This window comes from Ptychodera flava, chromosome 15, assembly GCF_041260155.1.
Source record: "Ptychodera flava strain L36383 chromosome 15, AS_Pfla_20210202, whole genome shotgun sequence".
NCBI lineage: Eukaryota > Metazoa > Hemichordata > Enteropneusta > Ptychoderidae > Ptychodera > Ptychodera flava.
Genome location: NC_091942.1, coordinates 21,572,010 through 21,589,000, shown reverse-complemented (window position 1 = coordinate 21,589,000; position 16,991 = coordinate 21,572,010). Strand labels below are relative to the sequence as shown.

General features: G+C 37.0%; 1 long non-coding RNA gene across 1 annotated transcript; it reads left to right on the top strand.

Annotated features, from left to right (window-relative positions):
• The first annotated feature begins 12,942 nt into the window (after positions 1–12,942).
• Positions 12,943–15,792, top strand: LOC139152372 (uncharacterized). The gene is made up of 2 exons (XR_011556613.1): positions 12,943–13,079; positions 14,372–15,792. It is a non-coding gene; the product is annotated as an uncharacterized lncRNA (long non-coding RNA).
• The last annotated feature ends 1,199 nt before the right edge of the window (positions 15,793–16,991 follow it).

The window sequence follows — 16,991 nt, the reverse complement described above, 5'->3', positions numbered from 1 at the left end:
TACGGGCATTTCAACAGGCTTTCCATCTAAGGAAGCATCTAATGTGTAATAAATAAAAAGAGTTTGTCAGTCCAGATTGGTGATGGAGAAGTAAAATAGAAAATGGAGACAACGGGAAATGCGGTATATCACCCAGTAAGGCCTATAACAAAGCTAGCGTATGGGAATAAAAGACGAGTTGTCTCTGTCTAAACGAAATTGGATAGAATTATTATCGGACAATTTGATTTTTGTATGACAAATAGGTGAGGTGACGGATTCGGTCATTTTGATATGACAATATGATATTTTGCTTTTTGTTATCATGACAATTACAACTTAAAAGTTTGTACAAAATGCACACCACTGAAGAGTGGATGTATCAAAGATTTTTTGACTTAACACGATTGGAACTAATTTGGGATAATTGGATGGTGAAGTAAGGTCGGTTTTATCCTCCACTGTAAGCTCATCAGCCTTTCCTTTTAAGCTACACACTTCTCTTTATGAGTAATTTGTAATATTGCAACATTAAGCTATAGGGCACCTAACACTTTTAAGAACATTGAAAAATATGAAGATCCAATTATCCAAAATTATTTCCAATCGTGTTACTTGAATAATTTCCAGCGTTGTTAACGATGACATGACGATTCATTATTTTAAAACATGCAGGGAGTTTAGTCAAGTCGTTTCATTAAATGAAGGTGGTGATACAAGTGAGTGTTTTTGTTAATATTTATAAGTAGTTATTTCACTAATGTTTATTTTATTACAGTCCGTTGTAGATAATTCTATGGTTTAATTTGTAAATTTATTCCAAGGTGGTAATAAAGATAGAAAACATGCAAAGGAGAATAAATGTAGAGTGTGCTTCATTTCTACTGAATCCAGTTTGTCCTCAAGTTGTAAATAAGGTCCTGATGAGTTCCAGCACACCTGTACGGCCATGCGGTATTAAATATTTGTACAATACCTTTCAATGTGATTGTGAATGGTAAGTAACGAATGGAACCATCCAGGTTCCATCAATAACGGTCTTAAATATTATTTTCCATTAGTGATAGAGAAACATGCGGCCTGTTGCATGCAACGATGAATCAAATTTCTTTGTGGACAAAGATAAAACGTTTGAATCCAGGAACAAAGACATTCAATCGCATTTCTTTGTATCGGATATGACCATAGAGTTGTTTGACAAAATAACTCAAGCTGCAAGATCCTTTCTTGCTGGTTTGATGGGTTGCTGGCAAAGTTGGTTGATGTGTCGCAATATTTGGAAACATTTAACCACGTGTATTCGAAAAAATGACCAATCGTTGGGGCATTTCTAATCCAGTGTTTTGAATTTCTACGGTAATAGTCTGTTGCATGTTAAGGTTTTTCTAAAAAAAGGGGACATTTCCTTTTTCTTGACCAATGTTTACGGAGAACAAGTGACCAATTCGGGCGGCACATACCCGTACACCTTTCTATGGGAGTACCTTCGGGGCTCTATATCCCCTAAATTAAGAAGTAGCATAGACTAGACATCTACAAAACGTGTCGGCCTTCTAGCAGTGAAAGACATTCTCGATGATACAGACAAGAGTAAAAAACTGTTTGCCAGAGCAATAATTTTTGTTCCTTAAAAGGTCTATGTAAAGCTTTTATATATCCATTCGTTTATGGAACATTCACTAATGAATTCATTCACATCTTTGGTTATTATTACACAAAACTTCAACATGTTTGTACAGTCATCATATTTATTATCGTGGTTTATAGCAAAAATCAATTAGTTAATGAGCAGGTTACACTCAGTTAGTCGCTCAACAATTAAAAACTATCTACTGTTGATTGACCAATCAGAGTGCTCAATTCAGGGTGTTTTATTTACTCATAAAGCCTTGGTCACCAAATTCCAGAAACGAATGACAGCGCCGTAGTAAAGTACTGTCCAATTAAAAGTGAACATGTCATATTCTGTAGACATCTGGTACGTTTTAATATTCAAATTTGGTAACACAGTGGAAACCAGCTGCAACACAAAATCTGCTGTGCCCTAGGGCATTTATATAATGTGCTCTAGGGCATTTATAGGATGTTCTATTACATTGGAAGGCTATTTCACAAATAAAAGTTTTAATTCATATCCTAAACATGTTACATTGACAAAGGGGACGGTTGACGTAAACACATTGAAAACGAAAATATATCAGTTAGGGGCGATAGTTTTTAAGTCGGATAAAACCCTCGTACTCGGGCTCTTCTGGTATATAAAGTCCAACCCTACGATAAAATGTCTCGGCCTGCGGCCTCGACATTTTATCGTTGGGTTGGACTTTATATACCAGAAGAGCCCTCGTACTCGGGCTTTATCCTATACATAAAACACCCTGAATTGAGCACTCTGATTGGTCAATCAACAGTAGATAGTTTTTAATTATTATTATTTCTTTATTTCAGGCTAATTCGCCCATAGAAATTACAATAAAATAAAATAAAAAAAACAGTAAAACAGAAATACACGAGCACAAAAATTAATAAATTAACAAAGAACAGTTCTACAGTGTTTCCCGAAATTTGATATAAAACGGGAATCAGAGTTCACATATAGCTGTAGATAATAGTATTTTAACTACTAACAATCATTTGCAGGAAGTATACAGCAACTTCTGGAGCGAGGAAAAATTCAAGATGTCCCTAGCTACAAATATTGTAACTTACACTCACATCACGTTCGTTTAAGATAAAAAAATTGACCGCATTGCATTATTGCAAGCATTTCATTATTGCAAGCCACTTTCAATTTAGACATTTGCAAAGCACTGTAGGGACTCCACAATTTTAATACACTACATAAATAACTTTTAAAAGAATAGTCTTCAGCTTCTGTGGACAACGACCAGAATTGCACACAATGAAATTGACTCTAGCATAGAAACAGTGGAGTTGCCTTTGCAGATCAAAATCGTCATCCCCAGAGGATGACATAATAAAGGACATACTTTTTCACATTAAGAGATTTCAGAGTTTTACCGTACGTACATGTACGAGAGTACACAGTGAATTCTACCTGGTTTTCAATACCTTGCTTGGAAAAGTGACATACACTCTGTTGGTGGCAATGAAACTTGGTCTTGAAAGTAGTATTGAGCGGATAAAAAACAAGACTCTGTTCCAAAATAGAGTTTATTTCTAAAACTTCGACGTTTCGATTCCACACAGGGAATCTTCATCAGGAATCTAAAAAACAACAAAATTACAGTAAATATGGGACTAGTAAAAATGAAAATGAGCAGCACTGGCGTAAAACCATTTAAAAACTATTCGAACAACTGAGTTGTTGGTTTATAAAAGGAAATATAGCTAAAAATCAATCTGTACAGACGAGAAGGAAAAGTTTTGAACTTACAAACAGAAGACGAGTGAACACTAAGTTTAAAAGTAGCGATCTAAAATTGTATCTGGCCATATCGCTGGGTCACTATCTTTGTCAGCAAGTTCAGGCGTTGATGTAACCGGAAATGATATACATAACTATATATCATACTTCGTTTTAAGCTGTTCACAATTCACCACAATCGGACTGTGACTTTTGAGTCGAAGAAGGTGCAAATCTGAATGGTGGATTCAAGCGAACAGCCTTACCATCTCTCTCTCTCTCTCTCTCTCTCTCTCTCTCTCTCTCTCTCTCTCTCTCTCAATCCCTTGGTCCCAATAAACTTATAAACTGCGTGTGCTAAATATCAATGTTATTTTCGGTCTTAAGTTTGTCAGAAATTGGCGCGTCTCATTGAATATACGTCCTGTTCGAAGCGGCGACCAATCTGATCACACTGTTACTCATTCTTCTTTCGCTTTATGGCTCAACGCATCAAAACGGCCGATTATTTGCATTGCTATTTTCACTCGATATCCAAATTAAGGCGTAATATGACATTTCAGTGACGGTCAGGACAAGTACTAATCACGCTTTGGCGCAGGGGGCATGCTCTATGGTACTATCAAGCTGTCGGTCAATGACATACCTGCAAAGCAAATGTAATATCAACAACCTATCAACCACGATTCAAAGCACAATTTAGGCCTGTGTAAAGTGTATGCCGATATCTCTCTTTCACGTGCAATGCGAAAGGGCCGTAAGACGAGGGAGACATGTACCTAAATCAAACATCATGGAAAATAAGCCTACTGAAAGTGAATGTTTTAAGTTGCACAATTAAATAAGTATGCGTCTCCGGGACAGATATCTTGACTCTCAAACTTTACAGTTATTTTCTGATCTACCACTTGCGGGGGCTCATTTTTGAGCTCTTGGTGTAACAATAATTTCAACCGCCTTAGTTTTCCGAACATCGACAATTTATTTTTCTCAACACAGGGATGGCGGCCGTTTTGAATTTCAAGTATCGGTAAATTTTTGGTAACTTCTTTCGACAGTTTAAAAATTTGCAAGGTGACCCCCGATTTTTTATTCTTGATTTTGAAAGAGAATGGTTGAAATATTCCTTGAGGAAAGTTTGAGCAAAAGTCTTTCACCTACGAGGCGCACACTGTCTGAAAGGCAGCGAGGAGAAAATATTTTTTTGTCATTTATTGGGCTCCCATATTTCCGTTGCCAGTATGCGAGAATTACATATTTGAAAGCCACGCCGACTCAGGTCATATGCGATACCCCAAAAAGAGTGGTTAGCTGTCTCCGAAGCTTTGCAGTAAATGATCGTCTTCTTTCGCAAAGTTGAAACATTCCTTCCATTACTGTACTGGAAGACAGCAAACCGGATTTTCACGAGAAAAACCTGGAGATCGGGAAGAAAACAAGATAGAAATGGGAAAGAAAACTGGATGAAAACACGTTTCGGGCACGATCTCTTGTCAGGGAAAAACTAAAAACGAAGGGGGAAGGGTGAGGCCTAGTTGGGGACAAAGGGCACATTGAAATTTATACACTGTGGCCATGGCATTTGACTCCTTTCACAAGGTGTTTTATCGCACCACCTGAATCGGGCGATTGAACAGCAAACAATGATCAGTCAAGTCAAGTACAATAAAGTCTGCCTTACAATACATCAGTATGAATTAAGTTCAGTTCTCGGTACCATTACATTCTGGATCTCCTTGCAGTATCTGGGTCATACCGCCGAGTTTGTCCTTCTGTCATTCTCATTTTCAGTCGGTAAGTAATTTTGTCAATCTAATATCGACCAAGTGTCGATATTAGATTTTGCTACATCGATGCGATGTGGTAATGTACTCCTTTTAGTATCTTAAAAACTCGCACTACACAAGCACCATGTTTTAAGTTAATGGTATTCATCACCTTGTAGGGGCTGGACAAGGCCAAACCGACCAAACTGCCCTGCTTTTGCAGGGTACAAGTGTTAGTTTATATGACATGTTCGACAGTTTTACACTAACAGCTGAGCATTTAATCATATAATAATATTGATTGTACAAATCTGACTCTTCGTGGATAGGATAAAACGCTCACAAGTACAAATCTGACTCTTCGTGGATAGCAAAAAACGCTCACACGAGGCCAACATTACGACTAAAGAAGCGTTTGAAGTCAGACTGATCAGAGTAACCCCATAAAAGGATTTGAGCGACATAATGACACAATACGGTTTGAAAGAAGTCCATGCCTCGGTCTGCTTAAATATAGGCAGTAGATGACTTTGACCATCATTGAGAGACCTTCAAAAATGTTTTGAGTTCCTAGGTTATTATCTTGCAGTTAACAGTCAAAATCAAATCGACTACTTTGGGACTCTGCAAACTCCGTGTTATAGTGCAGTTGAAAGGAACAAGAGCGGTTATTTTATGCCATCGTTTTTTAATTGGGAGGGGGGCCGGTTGAAATTAGGGGTGGGGAGAGTTTTACAAAACTGTTATTTAGGGTTTAAATTTTACGATAGACAGTTTGAGGGGGTTACAGTTTACAAAAGATTTGCATGGATATATGACATTACAAAAATAGAACCGACAATTTTTAAAAATTGGAATGAAATATGCTTTATTCAGTATGAAGTCTGGGAACAATATAAATAGGGTTTTATCAGTAATACTTCTGGTGTTAATGATAAACAAACAACAAGCTGCACAAATCCCGGCCTGTAGTATATTAGGGATTGTAATTACTAGCTTCTTGTGTCGCTATGACACTTCTGGCCTCAAGAAATGGTAAATAGCATAAGAACTGCAGCTTGGTTTGCAGCAATGTAAAGACGAGTTATCCCCTCATGCATTTTTAAAGCCCTGTGCTGTACATCAAGCAGGGACATTGACTTAATAATTAAATGTATCTCTGAATTCATCTCTGAGGGTTGTGCACGTGTAACTTTGAAGTTACATCTATTGTCATTTTAAGAACATTATATTTCACAAAGACTCTGTTTCTATGTCTTTGATTTAGGTTGCAAAAATGCTTCGTTCAACTGGACCAAAAACATTGTTCCAAGGTAACGTGGGGAAATGCTGCCAAGAAGGGTGAAAAAAAATTTGCCACGCCCATTTTCTCCGGCTCCTCCCGCCCGAAATCAAATTGTCGACCCCTAAGGTTGTCTAATCTCAGCCATTTACAATCTCAGTTATTTTTTTTAATCTAAGCAGTTCAATAATTTGGACAGGGGGGTCATGTTTTACTGTTGATAAATTGAGGGGTTATACGGTAGAATGGATACTTTGAAGGGCCAAGTTTTACATGTTTACGTTTCGTATATTCTACCGGCATTCTCCCCATAAATAATAAAGGCTACCTAAGCTAGAGGCATAGTGAACTACGTCTTATATTCAAGTGAACAGTCAAGGATCAAGCCAATTAACAGTTTTTGAAACTCTTGATAGGTCATTTGGTCTTTGCATGTACCATTGTCAAAATGATGCATACCATGTGACCATAATAAATAAACGAATGATGTCTGACAGTCTAGAATCTTGCCGGATAAGTTTGGATTCTACTAATTCCATGCAGTGAACAGTCTAGAATCTAGCAGGTATACTGCCAGAGCTCTGCAAACTCAAAACACACTGTCTACACACGGCGTTTTGGGTAATGAAACCTCGGAGAAGAAACTGTAAAGTTACGCAATGAGAAACTAGGGTAACGCCATCGTCTTTTCAATGAGTAATTAACCAAAGACTTAAAACGAAGATGAGCTGTATAATTTGGTAATATTATCATTGTATGAGTATTTATGTATGTAAAAAGGTATGTTTGTATATGTACATACATTTACACAAAATGAATTATATGTATCACGTGAACCATGCCAGTTTGAGGCCAAGGACAACTACACAGATTATAGCACATACACATATACACGTACATACAATACTTAATCATGGATGTTATTACATTCGTCTTCTACAGACAATTTTACATCCAGTGGCATTGGTTATTATGGCGAATTTACACCCAAGACGTGTCATGATATGGGCCCATCCCCGTTCACTATCTACCGTCTTTGAATTGTCCTTGGCGAGTAGACAGGAAACTGAAGTATTCCATGAATTGTACACCCTTGCATATCACTTTGGAGAAGACAGAGTTTTTCCAGGTGGTGAGACGAGGGTTCCAGGATATTTTTTTAAAGATGTGATTAAAACACTTGAGTCTGATAGTCCCGGAAAAGACGTCATGCTATGTAAGGATTTGGCGTATTGTTTGGATGGAAAGTACAGCCGTCTGCCTAAAGACTACATTCATACATTCTTGATTCGAGACCCGAGGCGAAGCATCGCTAGTCTCTGTAAGACTTACATTGCCTTCGATGCACCTCTTGAATTGATGCCATCAAGTGGCGGAGTGAAACAAGTCTACGACCTTCACAACTACGTCACTGATACACTGAAACAGAAAAGTATCATCATCGACGCGGGCGATCTCGCCAACTATCCCGAGAAACTAATCCGTAAATACTGCGAAGCAGTCGGTATACCATATTGTGATAGTTACATAAATTGGAAAGAAAACGATCTCGAATATTGGCACACGATTTGGAAACAAACAGCTCTTCGAGATGTATGCTACGGCAAGGCTGTCAAAAGTACACATTTCAAACCAAATCTTAATCATAACAACCAACCAGTGGACGTTCCTGAAGTGCCGCACCAAGGACAGTTACAGATTGAAGCTGCTCTCCCCTATTACAATGAACTCTTCCAGAAGAGAATTCGACCTTAACAGTCTACCTTGCAAAGAAAAAGGAACCGAACAAAGGATAACCCAAACTGAAACTTTCAATTGTAGGTCCAGGAATGCATTCTACAATGGGAGGGGTGGGGGTTGGGGAGCGTTGGGGATTCGGGTTCTGTTCTACTTCAAGTATAACGAGGAATTTTAGGCGGCTTCTCAAAAGAAATTTGAAGCCAACATAAATCCCCTCAGGATATTAAACGTTGAGGCTATCAAAAAGTTTTGCTTGATTTTATTTTCCAGGTATTACGGAGTCTCTCTTCAACGCTTGCATTTAACTGACAATAACAAAAATGGTATTGAGACAAATTTTATGGTTTTATTTGATCCTCAAAACGCGTGTACTTGGAAATCCACGGCTTTGAAGTAAATGCAGATCATGTATAAAGACATGTTTCATTGTTGCATATTTTACGCCACCTTTTCCTTATGCCCATGGAGTAGTGTGTTACAGGAAGCTGAATTGTTATAAGTGATTTGAAGCTGTTTCAGTCACGGAATCGTGTGTACAGTTTTTGACTGTTTAGTTCAGATAAATCCCGAACAATAAATAAAATGAATTAAAATACGTAAGAAATGAATACAGTTATAAATGAACTCAAGCTATTGTTTTGGTATGGCCACTGTAAACCTGGACTAAATTGAACCAACACGCTGAAGTAGTTTCACTTACGTATAATATCGTTTATCAGATTTTAAATTTGATATTCTAAATAATCATAGCGATTGAAAAGTGAGATTCAATTGTTGCCTATTCCACAGTGAAGTACTCTTTTGAACTAAAACTTCAAAGACATACGACTATAAGTAAAGGTATTGAATATATTTACCGGCGGCAAATATTACTTGCAAACATGACTTTTGAATTATTTACTGCTGTGTTCATCTCAGAATCACTGTTGCTATATCTATGACTGATTTTGAAGAGTGTCAGAGCTCTATCATGGTTAATGCCTGTCTGTAAATTTTCTTGATGACTATGGAAGGGATCAAAAGGGAACTTCGGTCCTGATCTAACATCAACAATTGTTAAGTGTTTTGTCCTATAATTAAGTTTATGTACGTATTGAAATAACTGGTTTTTTGCATTGAAATAACTGGTTTTGTTTATATTTCATAATTTTATCATATATTGAATCATTACTTCCATGCTTTTATTAATACTTGTTTAAAGATTTTCGTAATTATTCATTATTTTTATTATTTTAACCATGAGTTTGAAAACTGTTAAATTGTACTTCTCAATTTTACAATGACTTAATCACTTTCTTATCATTATTTCCATGTATTTTCATGCTTTTGTCATCAATTGCAATAATTTACAAATATTAAAATTATTGCCAATCGGTTTCATCATGATTTTTATATCTAACCTTGGTTTTGTAGTAATTTGGCAATCTAGTAATAACATGATAAGTATTTTAAAAATGGAATGAGCGTTTGAAAGCTTTGCCGTTCAAAACCAGGACCATTTAGCACGCACAGTCACACTGCTTTCAATGCGCACAAAGGTCGCACAGGTCTGGCAGTCTGGATGTACCTATGTAGCATGGACGTGCCCAGTGCATTATTCCAGCTATCACTGATTAGCCCTGCCTAGTACTAAATTTTTGAAATCGTTATTATTATTATTATTATTATTATTATTATTATTACAAGTTTAGGGGCTATGAGTATTATATAGAAATCCAAAAAACAATTCATTGAAGCTGTGAGACTTTTGAAAAAAAAATGTTGTTACTCCTGAATGGTTGCCATGGAAACATCTCACACTAAAATGAGTGTGATTTTTTTTGGTGTGCTAACCAGAAAACCCCTTATTATCAATTTTTTACATCAATTAATAGTTCTTTAATAGGAATTAGGGAAAAAGTAACATTTTCAATCCCAAAATAGTTACTATGGCAACTCGAAACATTAAAATAAGTCTGACATTTGTGTTCTCTGACCCGAACTTCCCCACTAGATAATTTTCATATCAATCAAAGTAACTTTTCAAGGGATATTAGAAAAACTGAAATTTTCAACACCTAAAATGGTTACCATGGAAACATGGGGCTGTGAAATCGATATCATATTTGGTCTTTTCGACCCAAAATACCCTTATGGTGAAATTTTCACGGAAATTGAACCTATTATTATTCGTGTTATTATTTCTATATAATACTTTATTAATTATTATTATTTTTATTTCTATTATAAATAAGTTTTTGTAAATAAGTTGGTGTTATTGTTCCTGATGTTATTAAACTCTTAAACAAGCTATCTTCACAACATGTAATTACAGATGTGCTGAATCTCTATATTTTATCGTTGTGTTACATTTTTGAGTTCTGATCGAAAGGTCTCTCGGGTGCTCTGTTTTAAAAAGCCTACAGATAGCAGCTGATGTCTTTTTTAAATATTGCTGTTGTGTTTATGGCAACATGACGACCTCGGTCTCTTGTACCGATGGTTGCTTAAATATCGAGCACTTGGCCTGTTAGTGTAATTTGCCCATAGAAAAGGTGTTAGTGTAATTTGCCCATAGAAAAGGTGTGTTGCTGGTGAGTCGTGATATGAGGGGGAATATTTGCGATAGCGTGTCAGAAGAAAATTTGTGATAATATGCTGCATATACAAGGTCTCTCTATAAGGAACTGGAAATACATTACAGTCCTGTGACCAGCATGACCTTTGACCACGATTTCAGAAGTATGCATATATATAAGCGGGTATATAAGTAACCACGATCGCACTTGCATTCACATTAAGTGTTACTGCGTAGATGGGATTGAGAACCTAATTAAACCATATGCTGCAACTTTTTTAATACGTGTATATCTAATTATTGGCTTGCAAATAAAGCTAGAGATCTGATTTTTGCCGGACTTGGATAAGTATGGGAGCAAATTTTATCATCTACATGTCATGAGACCATGATGACCTTTGACCTTGATATAACAAATTTGCTCATGTCTGCTTGGGCTCCGGAAATGGGGCTTACAGCTTTAATTTAGTGAACAATGCTGTCATGCAAGCCATTGAGACCCCTTGTGAATCATTAATCATTAACTCTTCTATAAGTTCTTAATGATCCTAGCGAAAATGGGAAAACGTTTCTTTACAATACCACATTGGCCCGTGTTAGGTCAACACAACACATTGGGCTAGTTGTAGCATCATCTGGCATAGCAGCTGAACTGCTTGATTGAGGGAGAACAACACACTCCAGGTTTAAAATAGGAATACAGAACATTTTGTTATATCATGTGTTTAGATAAGATGTTTATTGTTCTTGACCCATTTTTGCATTTTTTAAGTTAAAGATCGATATGCGTATTCGTGGCGAATCATCAACCTCACAGTCACACTTTGAAAGATTTCCTCTTTGTGTGGGAAATTGTTGTGAAAAGAAATATCAACACCATGACAGACCATAAATTCAGATATCTACCGACGTTTGCCTCCAAATGTGTGATGATGATTACAGTGACTCGTATTTCTTCCTTGATACATAAAGTTTTTCCAAGTGTAATAGATTTGACTGATCATGGTGTGAATGTAGGTATAGAGCTATCCTGGCAGCAACAAATGCTACTGCTGACAATGTAAATTTAAAAGCAGTGGACATATTTCCTTCATCATATCGAATGAAAGAAAAAATTGAATGATTGCCACTCTCTCATGATACCCATGCATAGCACGGGTTTACTTCTAGTAATTGTGGAAAGGGGACATAAGCTATCCCTTTTGGCCAATTTTCAGTACGATTTATTCTGTGTGTCGACTGCAGTTTTTTATTGTACTCCCGATAGCAAGTTAGAATAACAAATATTCTGTTTTGAAAATTACTAGTAAAGACCATAATCATTGTTATTGATAACAAATGAATTCTTGTCCTGATTTAAATTCAATTTTAATAATAACAATGCTGACTGTACACATATGGCTGTATTGATAAGCGAAAATGTTGACTTTACATCACGCTTCAGGGAGTAGTGCAAACTGCCGTAGATACACAAAAGAAAACCGCAACAAATTAGATCAAAATTACAGCTTTAAATGGAGTTAGGTGATTAGAATAGGATGTTTCAAAGTAGAGGTGTGAACAACAAACATGATATTGGAATTTTACCAAAAACAATTAATTAACTTCTTACGGTAGTTGAGGGGTAATCTATTAAATATTCCAGCTCCTCCCCGACAAAACTTGGTATATCTGTATATTTATATGTATTTGTAGTAAAATGTTTCTTGACAAACAATAATAGAGCACTCTGAACAATTATAACCAAACTATATCGAAATAAACATGACAGCTATTCTCCCTTTTAATTATGAATAGCCAATTGTAGTTAAAGAAGTAGATAGAATTATTTATTTTCAAATGTCATCCACTTGAAACCTGGCGTTAAAGCGTTTGTTTCTAAAGGTTGCAAGGTATTCTTTCAAAGTTAAACTCTATATTTTCGTACACGATTTATTTTTTGTGACTTTTCCTTATCTATCAGACATAGTTTTGTTTTTTAGTTTCCCGAAATCCCTAACAGAAACAGCCCCAACATGCAATTAATATTTTCAAATCCCCCGTCAACCTCCAGCCCCTCGACAGGTGTTTTTGAATGCAGCCTAAAACAATGGTGAAACACTCCTATATTTGAACACTCGTGCCGTAAATAAGTGCCCTAGATACCAAGGGTTTACCTATAAACCTACTCGACTTGGTAGTACCCGGTCCATCCACATGCAAATAAGACGACCTCGGACATTATCACGTGACCATTTGGCGTTAACCCACGGACCGATGGCGGAAGTGCAAAGAGTCGTACACTACAAAACCGACTCGTATTGGGGTTTCTTCTGACACGCTATCGCATTTTAGGACTCCCTGTAGTTTTGGGGTCTTGATTGTCTTTCCGAATACCTGTCTGCGGTTGTGAGTATTATTATTATTTTATGTTTTGTTATGTTTATCGAAGCCCCCAATGCATTTCTCCATCTGACATGTAAAGGGCACCGCTTAATGGCTTCTGGTGTGGTACATGGCGGACAGCCCCTGTAAATATGTGATCAATAAACAATGGGATTCACACTCACAGGGTTTCTCTGCTCTGTACCCCGTCCTGCTGTACCTAACCACAAGCCATAGGAAAGACGGTTCCATGTAAGGCCAATTATATATCGTTCTGAATGAAACGTACATTGTATTGGAGACAGGGAGACAAAAGAAGTTTCAAATCGTTCAACTACATGCATGGTACCACGAGCACTTTCAAAATTTCGTTAACTATATTCAATCTGCCGACTCTGTGATATATCACTCTGCATTTATTACAAATCAATAAATCAGAGGAATGATCCGATATATAATCCAATTGCACGATGACGTCGGCCAAATGTAAGCTTAACTTTTACAAAACCACGGTCCCTCTCAGAGAGGGACTGACTAACTAAACATTTCTAAGAAGACGGAGTTTGCTTTAAATCAAGGACTTCGTAAACAAGGAGTAGTTGAAATCTCACTCCGAAATAATATAGCGCCTTGTCGGTCATTTTGAAAATGGAGATAAAAACGTCGTAAATCAGATGTTGTAGAGAAACGAGGTGTCGCTTTGTGATGCGGGAAAAATAAGGTGCGATGGCCTTAATTGTAGTCAACAAGACAAGAAGTTATTACGTAAATGTGCTTTGACAACTGTCATAATGACCTAACTGTTGTGTATTTCAGTTTTAAAGTTGTTGACATTTGGCGAAATAGTGCCGAATTCATACTTATATTTGACCTCACGCACACAAACAACAGTAACCCCAACTATACATACAGACGTATATACCACTACTTTGATACATTTACTTTCTTTGCAACGACCATATGGGATACGTATGTAAAAGCAGATAGTTAGAGACAGAGACGGGCAGGCATGCATACAAGCACATATACACATGTTCCAGCCATCCATCCATCAATCCATCCATCCATACGTATATCCATCCATCCATCCATCTATCCCTCCGTCCATACATACAGACACACACACACATACATACATACATACATACATACATACATACATACATACATAAGTACGTACGTACAGAAAAGCTACACATCAATGCTGATAAATCAACACTGTCTGAAGATGGTAATTTGTGATATACATTTTCGTACATGCTCATTAACCCAAAAATATACTTAGCCATGGATGTTATTTCATTCCACTTTTACAGAGAGTTTGTCATTTGGTGAAATTGGTCGTGATGGCGAATTTACACCCAAGGCGTGTTATGTTATGGGCCTATCCCCGTTCACTATCTACCGTCTTTGAATTGTCCTTGGCGAGTAGACAGGAAACTAAAGTATTCCATGAGTTTTACACCCTTGCATATCACTTTGGAGAAGACAGGGTTTTTCCGGGTGATGAGACGAGGGTTCCAGGATATTTTTTAAAGATGTGATTAAAACACTTGAGTCTGATTGTCCCGGAAAAGACGTCATGCTATGTAAGGATTTGGCGTATTGTTTGGATGGAAAGTTCAGCCGTCTGCCTAAAGACTACATTCATACATTCTTGATTCGAGACCCGAGGCGAAGCATCGCTAGTTTCTGTAAGACTTACATTGCCTTCGATGCACCTCTTGAATTGATGCCATCAAGTGGCGGAGCGAAACAAGTCTACGACCTTCACAACTACGTCACTGATACACTGAAACAGAAAAGTATCATCATCGACGCAGGCGATCTCGCCAACCATCCAGAGAAAATAATCCGTAAATACTGCGAAGCAGTCGGTATTTGTGATAGTTACATAAATTGTGATAGTTACATAAATTGGAAAGAAAACGATCTCGAATATTGGCACACGATTTGGAAACAAACAGATTTTCGAGATGTATGCTACGGCCAAGCTGTCAAAAGTACACATTTCAAACCAAATCTTCATAACAACCAACCGATTGACGTTTCTGAAGTGCCGCACCAAGGACAGTTACAGATTGAAGCTGCTCTTCCCTATTACAATGAACTCTTCCAGAAGAGAATTCGACCATAACAGTCTAACTTGCAAAGAAAACAGAAGCAAAAGAAAAGGATAACCAAAATTGTATCTTTCAATTTAAGGCCCAGGAATGCATTCCAAGACGGTGGGGTGTTCTGTTTTACTTTTGGGATATTGAGGAATTTCAGGAGGCTTCTCAAAAGAAATTTGAAGCCAACATAAAACTCCTCCGAATATTTAATGTATGTCTACCAAAAAACGTTTGCGTGATTTTAATTTTCCAGGTTTTACGGAGTCTCACTTCAACGCGTAATTTTAACAGGCAATAACAGAAATGGTATTGGGACAAATTTTGTGGTTTTATTTGATCCTCAAAACGCTTGTACATGGAAAGTCCACGGTTTTTGAAGTAAATGCAGATGTACAAAGACATGTTTTTCATATGTTTCATTGTTGTTATTTCACTTAAAATTGTTGTACATTTTACGCCATTTTTTCCTTATGCTCATGGAGTAGTGCGTTACAGGGAGCTCAATTTGTATAAGTGTTTTGAACCTGTTTCAGTCACGGAATCATGTGTAGGCTTTTCGACTATGTAGTTCAGATAAATCCCAAGAAATGAATAAAAATGAATGAAAATACGTAAGAAATGAATACAGTTATAAATGAACTGAAGCTATTGTTTTGGTATGGCCACTGTAAATCAGGACTAAATTGGACCAAAACACTGAAGTAGTTTCCATTAAGTATAATATCGTTTATCAGATTTCAAATTTGATATTCTAAATAATCATTGCGATGGAAAGTGAGATTCAATTGTTGTCTATTTCATAGTGATGTACTCTTTTGAACTAAAACTGAAAACTGAAAACGGAACTGCAAATACATACCATTATTAGTGAAGTTATTGGATATATTAACTGGGTGGCAAACGCGACTATTAGTCCTGCTATTTTTTTTTAAGTTACCTGCAAACATGACTTTGAGTTATTTACTACTGTGTTCATCTAAGAATCACTGCTGCTATATCTATGACTGATTTTGAAGAGGTCAGAGAGCTCTATCATTGTAAATACCTGTCTGTTTATTTTCCCAATGACCATGGAAGGGATCAGAAGAGAACTCCGGTTCTAACGTAATATCAACAATTGTTAAGTGTTTTGTCCTGTTACTAAATTAAGGTACGGATTGAATAACTGCTAAGAGTCATTATCATAATTTTGTTTTTGTTGTATTCCATAATTTTATTGTTTATTGAATCGTTACTTCCATGCTTTTATATTAAAGATTTTAGTAATTATTCATTATTTTTTTTAACCATGAGTTTGTAAATACGGATAGTTTTCAATCGGATTCGAACCCACAACATACGGCATCAGTCGCCTAGCTGAGAGGCCTGAGACAGAACCAGTCGGCTAAATCTCCACTCCCAAAAAGAGTGGTTCAATAGCCGGCTAAGTTGTTACATTTTTCTGACTGAGACCTTTCAACACGTTGTAGAGTTCGTGAAGCACTCACGCACGCATGCTCACTATCATACATCGCACATACACACTTTATCGAAGCGAAGAAACGAATTTCATCGCTTTAACTGGGCGAACGATAACCTCGGGGACAATTCTGTCCACCAGCAGTGTTACCGACCCAGGATAGAAAATACGGATAGTTTTCAATCGGATTCGAACCCACAACATACGGCATCAGTCGCCTAGCTGAGAGGCCTGAGACAGAACCAGTCGGCTAAATCTCCACTCCCAAAAAAGAGTGGTTCAATAGCCGGCTAAGTTGTTACATTTTTCTGACTGAGACCTTTCAACACGTTGTAGAGTTCGTGAAGCACTCACGCACGCATG